Source organism: Salvelinus alpinus, chromosome 3 (genome assembly GCF_045679555.1).
Source record: "Salvelinus alpinus chromosome 3, SLU_Salpinus.1, whole genome shotgun sequence".
NCBI classification, from domain to species: Eukaryota; Metazoa; Chordata; class Actinopteri; order Salmoniformes; family Salmonidae; genus Salvelinus; species Salvelinus alpinus.
Window position 1 is genome coordinate 19,055,706 of NC_092088.1, and position 12,799 is coordinate 19,068,504.

Consider the following 12,799-nt stretch of genomic DNA (forward strand, 5'->3'; position numbering starts at 1 on the left):
CTGCCTGTGACGCTGCTTCATGTGCGTGGAACATGCAAGTGTATACGGGGAAGCCAGATGGAGGAACACCTGAGAAGAACCAAGGGATGAAGGTTGTCCTGGACATGACACAGGGACACTGTGGCCACAACATCACGTGATAACTTTTTTAATTTGCAGGAGCTCCTCAAGAGGAAGCTGACGATGGTAGGAACAGTATGAAAAAACAAGCCAGAGCTCCCACCTCAGCTATTGAATACACAGAACAGGCCTATCAATTCCTCTAAGTTTGTGTTCACGGTCGACACATCCCTAGTATCCTACATGCCAAAGAAAGGCAAAAATGTCATACTCATGAGTACGCTGCATACGGATGGGAAAATTTGTGTTCAGGAACAAAAAAACAGAAATAATGGATTACATTGCCACAAAGGAGGGGTGGACAAATTAGACAAGCTGGCAACTGGCTAGAGCTGCAAAAGAAGAACCCTACGCTGGCCACTTGTGATATTCTTCAACATCTTGGACATCTCGGCGTACAACGCGTTTGTCATCTTGATGGCGTTGAACCCAGATTGGAACAGAGGGAAGTTCCAGAATTGCTGGCTCATTCTCGAGGAGATGGGCAAGGCATTGGTAAGACCTCAAATCCAGAGGCAACATATCCCAAGGACCACAACTACGTGGATATATTGCAGCCTTCTGCAGCCATCATGAGGAGGATTCAGGAGGATGATGCTGGTGCCCCATCCGCCCGACCCACAGAACCAATACCGGAAGTGCGAGTGAAGTTGTTGCATGTGTGTGTGTCTGATTCTTCTACCTTGGCCTGATGTAACTGTATATGTGAGTGAGTGAGATGTTAGTAAAATTGTGTTTTCATCATTTTAGATTGTAGCCGGTAGAAACAAGAAGCGCTGCGATGTGTGTGGACGCAAGGACAGGATGAGACAGTACACATGCATCAAGTGCAAGAAATACATTTGCAACACACACAGTAAAACTATGTCCCTCATGTGGTGTGTAGACCGGTATTAATTTGTGTTCAATGGGGCCCATTTATCATTTCCATAAAATACTGTATGTCAAATATGTCCTTCCAATTTGTTCAGTTCAAAGCAATAAACATCAATACTGATGAAAACCTTGTTTCATTTATATCTTTTAAAAATAAACATGATTTATTCCACACGTCTTGATCACTTGAAAAAATTGCGCTTTTATTGATAAATGTGATCTAGAGGTAAAATGGCAAATATTAACCATGTATGCTGTCTATATTGCTTGTAATTGATATAAGTCAACATCTAAATATTAAGTATTTTTACGTAAACTGCTATGGCTGAATTGTTTTAAAACCCCAATAATGTTGTGGGTCCAGACCCGCGAACATTAGGTGAATAACAAAAACATGACCACCACACAAGGGTTAAGGCCTTGCTTACACCTAGCGACTTGTTGTTTTAATGATATGAGCAAAAAATACTCAATTTTATTCGGAATGGAAAGCCAGAAGAAAAATTATACGGGCCTATTAATATAATTAATATGAATTCGGAGAGCAGAAATTATTAAATATTTAATATTTAAATACTTCTCACTAAAGGCTTTCCCTCTATTCAGATTACAACCTCTCCAAAATATCACTATTTTTAAAACAAGCCATAAAACGTTGGTTGCAATTTCAGTTTAATGTGATGAATAAAAAAGTATACCAGTTTCATTAAAATACCAAAAAATGTACAGCTGTGCCATGTACATGGCAAAATAGTTGGGAAGAGATTTTCGATGTACCGATTACAAGGCACATGGTTTATGAACTGATACACAAAACAACAATGGCATCAAAACTTTGTTTGGAAATGTTAATTATTATACAAAATTATTGCAGCCAATAGAATGTTATATACTCAGCAAAAAAAGAAACGTTCCTTTTTCATGACCCTGTCTTTCAAAGAGAAAATTCGTAAAAATCCAAATAACTTCACAGATCTCAATTGTAAAGGGTTTAAACACTGTTTCCCATGCTTGTTCAATGAACCATAAACAATTAATGAACATGAACCTGTGGAACGGTCGTTAAGACTCTAATATCTTACAGACAGCAGGCAATTAAGGTCACAGTTATGAAAACCTAGGACACTAAAGAGGCCTTTCTACTGACTCTGAAAAACACCAAAAGAAAGATGCCCAGGGTACCTGCTCATCTGCGTGAACGTGCCTTAGGCATGCTGCAAGGAGGCATAAGGACTGCAAATGTGGCCAGGGCAATAAATTGCGATGTCCGTACTGTGAGATGCCTAAGACAGCGCTACAGGGAGGAAGGACAGACAGCTGATCGTCCTCGCAGTGGCAGACCACGTGTAACAACAACTGCACAGGATCGGTACATCCAGTACACAGGTACAGGATGGCAACAACAACTCCCCGAGTTACACCAGGAAAGCACAATCCCTCCATCAGTGCTCAGACTGTCCGCAATAGTCAGAGAGGCTGAACTGAGGGCTTGTAGGCCTGTTGTAAGGCAGGTCCTCACCAGACATCACCGGCAACAATGTCGCCTCAGGGCACAAACCCACTGTCGCTGGACCAGACAGGGCTGGCAAAAAGTGCTCTTCACTGACGAGTCGCAGTTTTGTTTCACCAGGGGTGATGGTCGAATTCGCATTTATTGTCGAAGGAATGAGCGTTACACCGAGGCCTGTACTCTGGAGCGGGATCGATTTAGAGGTGGAGGGTCTGTCATGGTCTGGGGCGGTGTGTCACAGCATCATCGGACTGAGCTTGTTGTCATTGCAGGCAATCTCAACGCTGTGCGTTACAGGGAAGACATCCTCCTCCCTCATGTGGTACCCTTCCTGCAGGTTCATCCTGACATGACCCTCCAGCATGACAATGCCACCAGCCATACTGCTCATTCTGTGCGTGATTTCCTGCAAGACAGGAATGTCAGTGTTCTGCCCTGGCCAGAAAAGAACCCGGATCTCAATCCCATTGGGGACGTCCGGGACCTGTTGGATCAGAGGGTGAGGGCTTGGGCCATTCCTCCAAAGAACTTGCAGGTGCCTTGGTGGAAGAGTGTGGTAACATCTCACAGCAAGAACTGGCAAATCTGGTGCAGTCCATGAGGAGGAGATGCACTGCAGTACTTAGTGCAGCTGGTGGCCACACCAGATACTGACTGTTACTTTTGATGTTGACCCCCTCTTTGTTCAGGGACACATTATTCCATTTCTGTTAATCACATGTCTGTGGAAATTGTTCAGTTTATGTCTCAGTTATTTAATCTTATGTTCATACAAATATTTACACATGTTAAGTTTGCTGAAAATAAACACAGTTGACAGTGAGAGGACGTATACACACACACATACACATACACACATAAACACATACATACATACAGTGGGGCAAAAAAGTATTTAGTCAGCCACCAATTGTGCAAGTTCTCCCACTTAAAAAGATGAGAGGCCTGTAATTTTCATCATAGGTACACTTCAACTATGACAGACAAAATGGGGGGGGGGGAAATCCAGAAAATCACATTGTAGGATTTTATATGAATTTATTTGCAAATTATGGTGGAAAATAAGTATTTGGTCAATAACAAAAGTTTCTCAATACTTTGTTATATACCCTTTGTTGGCAATGACAGAGGTCAAACGTTTTCTGTAAGTCTTCACAAGGTTTTCACACACTGTTGCTGGTATTTTGGCCTATTCCTCCATGCAGATCTCCTCTAGAGCAGTGATGTTTTGGGGCTGTTGCTGGGCAACACGGACTTTCAACTCCCTCCAAAGATTTTCTATGGGGTTGAGATCTGGAGACTGGCTAGGCCACTCCAGGACCTTGAAATGCTTCTTACGAAGCCACTCCTTCGTTGCCCGGGCGGTGTGTTTGGGATCATTGTCATGCTGAAAGACCCAGCCACGTTTCATCTTCAATGCCCTTGCTGATGGAAGGAGGTTTTCACTCAAAATCTCACGATACATGGCCCCATTCATTCTTTCCTTTACACAGATCAGTCGTCCTGGTCCCTTTGCAGAAAAACAGCCCCAAAGCATGATGTTTCCACCCCCATGCTTCACAGTAGGTATGGTGTTCTTTGGATGCAACTCAGCATTCTTTGTCCTCCAAACACGACGAGTTGAGTTTTTACCAAAAAGTTCTATTTTGGTTTCATCTAACCATATGACATTCTCCCAATCTTCTTCTGGATCATCCAAATGCTCTCTAGCAAACTTCAGACGGGCCTGGACATGTACTGGCTTAAGCTGGGGGACACGTCTGGCACTGCAGGATTTGAGTCCCTGGCGGCGAAGTGTGTTACTGATGGTATGCTTTGTTACTTTGGTCCCAGCTCTCTGCAGGTCATTTACTAGGTCCCCCCGTGTGGTTCTGGGATTTTTGCTCACCGTTCTTGTGATCATTTTGACCCCACGGGGTGAGATCTTGCGTGGAGCCCCAGATCGAGGGAGATTAACAGTGGTCTTGTATGTCTTCCATTTCCTAATAATTGCTCCCACAGTTGATTTCTTCAAACCAAGCTGCTTACCTATTGCAGATTCAGTCTTCCCAGCCTGGTGCAGGTCTACAATTTTGTTTCTGGTGTCCTTTGACAGCTCTTTGGTCTTGGCCATAGTGGAGTTTGGAGTGTGACTGTTTGAGGTTGTGGACAGGTGTCTTTTATACTGATAACAAGTTCAAACAGGTGCCATTAATACAGGTAACGAGTGGAGGACAGAGGAGCCTCTTAAAGAAGAAGTTACAGGTCTGTGAGAGCCAGAAATCTTGCTTGTTTGTAGGTGACCAAATACTTATTTTCCACCATAATTTGCAAATAAATTCATTAAAAATCCTACAATGTGATTTTCTGGATTTTTCTTTCTCATTTTGTCTGTCATAGTTGAAGTGTACCTATGATGAAAATTACAGGCCTCTCATCTTTATAACTGGGAGAACTTGCACAATTGGTGGCTGACTAAATACTTTTTTGCCCCACTGTACATACATACATAGTACCAGTCAAAAGTTTGGACACATACTCATTCAAGGGTTTTTCTTTATTAATTGTATTATAATAGTGAAGACAAAAGCTATAAAATGACACATACGGAACCATGTAATAACCCAAAAAAGGTGTTAAAGAATTCAAAATCTATTTTATATTTTTTATTCTTCAAAGTAGCTTTGCACATGGCATTCAATCAACCAGCTTCACCTGGATTGCTTTTCCAACAGTCTTGAAGGAGTTCCCGCATATGCTGAGCACTTGTTGGCTGCGTTTCCTCCCCTCTGCGGTTCAACTCATCCCAAACCATCTCAATTGGGTTGAGGTCAGGTGATTGTCGAGGCCAGGTCATCTGATGCAGCACTCCATCACTCTCCTTCTTGGTCAAATAGCCCTTACATAGTCTGGAGGTGTGGTGGGTCATTATCCTGTAGAAAAACAAATGATAGTCCCACTAAGTGCAAACCAGATGGGATGGAGTTTTGCTGCAGAAATCTGTGGTAGTCATGCAGGTAAAGAGTGCCTTGAATTATAAATACATCACAGACAGTGTTACCAGCAAAGCACCTCCACACCTCTTCCTCTATGTTTCATGTGGGAACTACACTTGCAGAGATCATACATTCACCTTCTCTGTGTCACACAAAGACACGGCGGTTGATACCAAAAATCTAACATTTGGACTCAGACTTGCTCGTGTTTCTTGGCCCAAGCAAGTCTCTCATTATTATTGGTGGGTTTTAGTAGTGGTTTCTTTGCAGCAATTCAACCATGAAGGCCGGATTCACACAGTCTCATCTGAACAGTTGATGTTGAGATGTGTCTGTTACTTGAACACTTGAAAGCATTTATTTGGGCTGCAATCTGAGGTGCAGTTAATTGTGGATTCCTGAGGCTGGTAACTCTAATGAACGTATCCTCTGCAGCAGAGGTAACTTTGGGTCTTCCTTTCCTGTGGCAGTACTCATGAGAGGCAGATTCATCATAGCGCTTGATGGTTTTTGCAACTGCACTTTTCCACATTGACTGGCCTTCATGTCTTAAAGTAATGATGGACTGTTTCTCTTTGCTTATTTGAGCGGTTCTTTCCATAATATGGACATGATCTTTTACCAAATAGCCCCATCATCTGTATACTAACCCTACCTTGTCACAACACAACTAATTGGCTCAAATGCATTAAAAAGGAAAGAAATTCCCCAAATTAACGATTAACAAGGCACACCTGTTAATTGAAATGCATTCCAGGTGACAACCTTATGAAGCTGGTTGAGAGAATGCCAAGAGCGTGCAAAGTAGTCATTAAGGCACAGGGTGGCTACTTTGAAAAATCTCAAATATATTGTGATTTATTTAACACTTTTTTGGTTACTACAGGATTCCATATGTCTTATTTCAATTTCATAGTTTTGACATCTTCACTATTATTCTACAATGTAGAAAATAGTAAAAATAAAGAAAAACCCTTGAAAAAGTAGGTGTCCAATCTTTTGACTGATATATATACAGTTGAAGTCGGAAGTTTACATACACCTTAGCTAAATACATTTAAACTCAAGTTTTTCACAATTCCTGACATTAAATCCTAGTGAAAATTCCCTGTCCCCCTGCTTTTATTTCTTTCATCACATTCCCAGTGGGTCAGAAGTTTACATACACTCAATTAGTATTTGGTAGCATTGCCTTTAAATTGTTTAACTTGGGTCAACCGTTTTGGGTAGCCTTCCACAAGCTTCCCACAATAAGTTGGGTGAATTTTGGCCCATTCCTACTGACAGAGCTGGTGTAACTGAGTCAGGATTGTAAGCCTCCTTGCTCGCACACCCTTTTTCAGTTCTGCCTACACAGTTTCTATGGGATTGAGGTCAGGGCTTGTGATGGCCACTCCAAAACCTTGACTTTGTTGTCCTTAAAGCCATTTTGCCACAACTTTGGAAGTATGCTTGGGGTCATTGTCCATTTGGAAGACCCATTTGCGACCAAGCTTTAAATTCCTGACTGATGTCTTGAGATGTTGCTTCAATATATTCACATAATTTTCCAACCTCATGATGCCATCTATTTTGTGAAGTGCACCAGGCCCTCCTGCAGCAAAGCACCCCCACAACATGATGCTGCCACCCCAGTATTTCACGGTTGGGATGGTGTTCTTCGGCTTGCAAGCCTCCCCCTTTTTCCTCCAAACATAATGTTTGTCATTATGGACAAACAGTTCTATTTTTGTTTCATCAGACCAGAGGACATTTCTCCAAAAAGTATGATCTTTGTCCTCATGTGCAGTTGCAAACCGAAGTCTGGCTTTTTTATGGCGGTTTTGTAGCAGTGGCTTCTTCCTTGCTGAGTGGCCTTTCAGGTTTTGTCGATATAGGACTCGTTTTACTGTGGATATACAGTGGGGAGAACAAGTATTTGATACACTGACAATTTTGCAGGTTTTCCTACTTACAAAGCATGTAGAGGTCTGTAATTTTTATCATAGGTACACTTCAACTGTGAGAGGCGGAATCTTAAACAAAAATCCAGAAAATCACATTGTATGATTTTTAAGTAATTAATTTGCATTTTATTGCATGACATAAGTATTTGATACATCCGAAAAGCAGAACTTAATATTTGGTACAGAAGCCTTTGTTTGCAATTACAGAGATCATACGTTTCCTGTAGTTCTTGACCAGGTTTGCACACACTGCAGCAGGGATTTTGGCCCACTCCTCCATACAGACCTTCTCCAGATCCTTCAGGTTTCGGGGCTGTCGCTGGGCAATACGGACTTTCAGCTCCCTCCAAAGATTTTCTATTGGGTTCAGGTCTGGAGACTGGCTAGGCCACTCCAGGACCTTGAGATACTTCTTACGGAGCCACTCCTTAGTTGCCCTGGCTGTGTGTTTCGGGTTGTTGTCATGCTGGAAGACCCAGCCACGACCCATCTTCAATGCTTTTACTGAGGGAAGGAGGTTGTTGGCCAAGATCTCGCGATACATGGCCCCATCCATCCTCCCCTCAATACGGTGCAGTCGTCCTGTCCCCTTTGCAGAAAAGCATCCCCAAAGAATGATGTTTCCACCTCCATGCTTCACGGTTGGGATGGTGTTCTTGGGGTTGTACTCATACTTCTTCTTCCTCCAAACACGGCGAGTGGAGTTAGACCAAAAAGCTCTATTTTTGTCTCATCAGACCACATGACCTTCTCCCATTCCTCCTCTGGATCATCCAGATGGTCATTGGCAAACTTCAGACAGGCCTGGACATGCACTGGCTTAAGCAGGGGGACCTTGCGTGCGCTGCAGGATTTTAATCCATGACGGCGTAGTGTGTTACTAATGGTTTTCTTTGAGACTGTGGTCCCAGCTCTCTTCAGGTCATTGACCAGGTCCTGCCGTGTAGTTCTGGGCTGATCCCTCACCTTCCTCATGATCATTGATGCCCCACGAGGTGAAATCTTGCATGGAGCCCCAGACCGAGGGTGATTGACCGTCATCTTGAACCTCTTCCATTTTCTAATAATTGCGCCAACAGTTGTTTCCTTCTCACCAAGCTGCTTGCCTATTGTCCTGTAGCCCATCCCAGCCTTGTGCAGGTCTACAATTTTATCCCTGATGTCCTTACACAGCTCTCTGGTCTTGGCCATTGTGGAGAGGTTGGAATCTGTTTGATTGTGTGTGGTAAGGTGTCTTTTATACAGGTAACGAGTTCAAACAGGTGCAGTTAATACAGGTAATGAGTGGAGAACAGGAGGGCTTCTTAAAGAAAAACTAACAGGTCTGTGGAGCCGGAATTCTTACTGGTTGGTAGGTGATCAAATACTTATGTCATGCAATAAAATGCAAATTAATTATTTAAAAATCATACAATATGATTTTCTGGATTTTTGTTTTAGATTCCGTCTCTCACAGTTGAAGTGTACCTATGATAAAAATTACAGACCTCTACATGCTTTGTAAGTAGGAAAACCTGCAAAATCGGCAGTGTATCAAATACTTGTTCTCCCCACTGTAGATACTTTTGTACCGGTTTCCTCCAGCATCTTCACAAGGTCCTTTGCTGTTGTTCTGGGATTGATTTGCACTTTTCGCACCAAAGTACGTTCATCTCTAGGAGACAGAACTCGTCTCCTTCCTGAGCGGTATGACGGCTGCGTGGTCCCATAGTATTTATACTTGCGTACTATTGTTTGTACAGATGAACGTGGTACCTTCAGGCGTTTGGAAATTGCTCCCAAGGATGAACCAGACTTGAGGTCTACACTTTTGTTTTCTGAGGTCTTGGCTGATTTCTTTTGATTTTCCCATGATGTCAAGCAAAGAGGCACTGAGTTTGAAGGTAGGCCTTGAAATACATCCACAGGTACATCTCCAATTGACTAAAATGATCTCAATTAGCCCATCAGAAGCTTCTAAAGCCATGACATCATTTTCTGGATTTTTCCAAGCTGTTTAAAGGCACAGTCAACTTAGTGTATGTAAACTTCTGACCCACTGGAATTGTGATACAGTGAATTATAAGTTAAATAATCTATCTGTAAACAATTGTTGGATAAATGACTTGTGTCATGCGCAAAGTAGATGTCCTAACCGACTTTAGGACATCTAACCGGCGGTTAGGACATCTAACCAAAGTAGATGTCCTAACCGCCAGAACAATAGTTTGTAAACAAGATATTTCTGGAGTGGTTGAAAAACGAGTTAATGACTCCAACCTAAGTCTATGTTAACTTAAGACTTCAACACACACACACACACACACATTTAGAAAAAAATATATTTTGGGGATTGGAAATTATGCAGACAATTACATTGATGGACACCACAATCGATCTTCAATATTAAAGCTGATCTACACCCAAGCTAGAACAGTCAGCCTATTATTTATGGTCACCATCAAATGGCTGCTCTATTAATTCTGCTTCCTTGTTAACAGCATAGAAATTATGGAGGCGAAGCATGTGTTCCTTCTTCTCATCAAGTCTGAATTGCAATTATCTGCTCCAATTTTGAAACTAAATAGGCCCACCCCCCTCAGTGCAAACTTTGAGAGGGATCGTCTCGTTTAACTGCTCCAAACAAATGACAGATCAGTTTTTTCAAAGCTATTTAGCATTAATAAGCACATCACCCACTTGCAATCAGGGTAGAGGGGGGTTTGACTGACAATTTAAAGACCCTCAAGTGGATGCCTTAAATATATGAGTGAACGACCAATGAACTACTCTAACAATTTCAGCATCTAGCCATCTAAAGAGGCTGAGCTCGTTGTCATGGCACCGGTTGCCGAGCAGTGGTCCTCTAAATGCTGTGACTGCTCATATTTGATCTCTTTCAAAAACAGCTCAAGCATAACCGTATATCGGCTGGGCCTGTGTCGACTCGGTATGGTATAGACCCCAAGGCTGGCCAGGGGATCTATGGATTGTCAAAGCACAAGTAGACACACACAGATTCACTTTAAAGCTCATTCCCCCTATGGCCGATTACTCCTCCGAGTCATAATGCAGTTGCCATGGTAAGACGCTCTAAGAACAGTGCGCCTCAGACCATTACAATTGCCATGGGCTGTTGGTCATAGTGAACTGGCGTGGAAAGACAGGATTACCACACAAATAAAAAGTGATTATCAGTTGGAACGAGGTGTGTGGGTGTGTATGTATTCACGGGTGAGCTCCACAGAGAATCCCATAGTTGAGACCACAAACATCCAGCTAGATCAATTGTGATTAACCCCTCTGTGCCTTTGAGAACCTCACACCTGAGCTTCTGTTGCTCCTAGACGCGGAGCCACTTGGAAACACTTTGTCGATGAAATACGGACAAAGGAAGGGTTGTGAAGGGCTGTACTGAGGCTTGTTCCAAACAAAAGCCCACCCGGCCTCCAGTGTTAGTCTGTGTTGTGTGGCAGTCACTACATAATGCAGAAGGTGATGACAAGATGCAAGAGCAGGGCTACTCAGAAGTCCACAGTACCTCGGGTTTACTTTTGCACCTGGTAGTTCCATTGATTGGGTTCCATTGATTAGCCAGGGTGAGAGGTCACTCACCAGGGGCCTCATTTATAACCATTGCGTAAATTTAACTCAAATGATCTGTGTGAGCCATTTCTGAAAAGACACAAAAACATTGAGATTCATAAAACTTGGTGCGCACCATACATACATACGCATGTTTCCCCGAAATCTGACCTGTCGTGAACAAGCATTATAACTCCACCTGAAAAAACACCCATACTTTGGACATATTGGAATTAGGCCGAGGCAATATCTAAGGAAAAAGCAATACAGTACATGGCGAACTTGATCAAATGTCTTTGGAGGGGTTGGCAGAATGTTTTCTTTTGCAGTGATATTTGCTGTATCTGACCGTGTCTGACAGACAAAAACAATTGCACATTAATATGCACATGGTCAATTGTACAGTAGTATGGCTACTTCTGGAATATGAACACACCATGGCCAGAAAAGCTGAGGAATTATGGCACATATATTACGTTACTAAATGAAATATTGTCTACGAGAAATGTTACATTACACTATTCAGATGTAGTAGCCAACAAACGTCAATGGAAAAGATGAATGTTCTGATCTACCGTTAAACTGCGCTTCGGATAAAAGAGAGAAAAATACTTGAAATAGCTTATCTATTTACTTCTGTGAAGTGGTTCCAATTAAATGAGAGATGAGACAAATGGTAGACTATGTGCCTAACTGAGCAGACAAAGTCGCCACAAGCAGCTCGAATGCTTGTCTGCTGTGTTAGAGATGGAGAGAAACAGAGGCCCAACATTAATTATAGAAGCAATGTGTTCTTAGAACAAGGCAATACTCATCAGAGCGAGAAAGAGAAAAAAGAGAAAGAGAAAAAAAACAGCGAGAAAGAGTGAAAAAAGAGAGAGAGAGCGATGAAGAGAGCGCATGATAGACAATAGACAGATACGAACAGGAAGAGTTAGAAGGCATTCATCTCAGGTGTGTGATTTCTGTTCCGTTCCCCAAATGGACACGGCTGTGACCAAGAGCCTCAGCCCAAGGATTAACGAGGCTACAAGGGGCTGTAATTGTAGTCGAACAGAAACGCCCGCGGGCAATGCATTCTATTAGCCCATAGGTGACAGAGAATGAAAAGCACTTCCACCATTGTCTTCCACAAGCGCGGGCGTCGGGCTAAATAGCCGATAAGACTCATTGTAAGCTGCTTTTCCCACTTTTAAATTAACTTCTTTCCATTTAAAAGTTTCAATTCGCTAGTCAGAAAAGTCGGTTTAGCCTTCTCCCGCTAGAACGAATGATATGCATCTTCTAGTGATAGGACTGGTGCCTGTTAGTCACAAAGCGAGCGATGACAGAGAAACAGTGCTGGTTTGTCATTCTGCGGTACGTGGCACATTCATTTCTTTTCTTTTGCGAGTTTCATAAACATATAGAGCCACGGATACTACGCGCATAGGCCACTTACTGTGCTTTGATTGACGACCGAACAGCAAGTGTTGACTAGTTTATAAAAGATGTAGAACTGACTGAAGAAAGTCAATCTCCTACATCCCTGTGCTATTCATAAAACATACAACGTAGTTATACAGTATACGTCCATGGTATCGCATCAGAACAAGTAAACCAAAGATCTTGTTTGTATTTTCCTTGGACTCAAAGCCCATGTTGATACTTGCCAGCGACCCCTAAAGTGACTCTTCAGCAGGGTTGCACATTTTGGGGAATATTCAGAGGTGGAAACATTCCGTGGGAATTAAAGGAAATATATGCAAATTAATACCATTTAAATGTAGATGTTTTTTGCATTGGATATATTTACCATATCATATGGA

General features: G+C 42.4%; 1 protein-coding gene across 2 annotated transcripts in view; it reads right to left on the reverse strand.

Moving 5' to 3' along the window:
• Window positions 1-12,799, reverse strand: part of LOC139570182 (zinc transporter ZIP11-like) — a 144,278-nt gene that overhangs the window by 85,640 nt on the left and 45,839 nt on the right. The window lies entirely within an intron of this gene.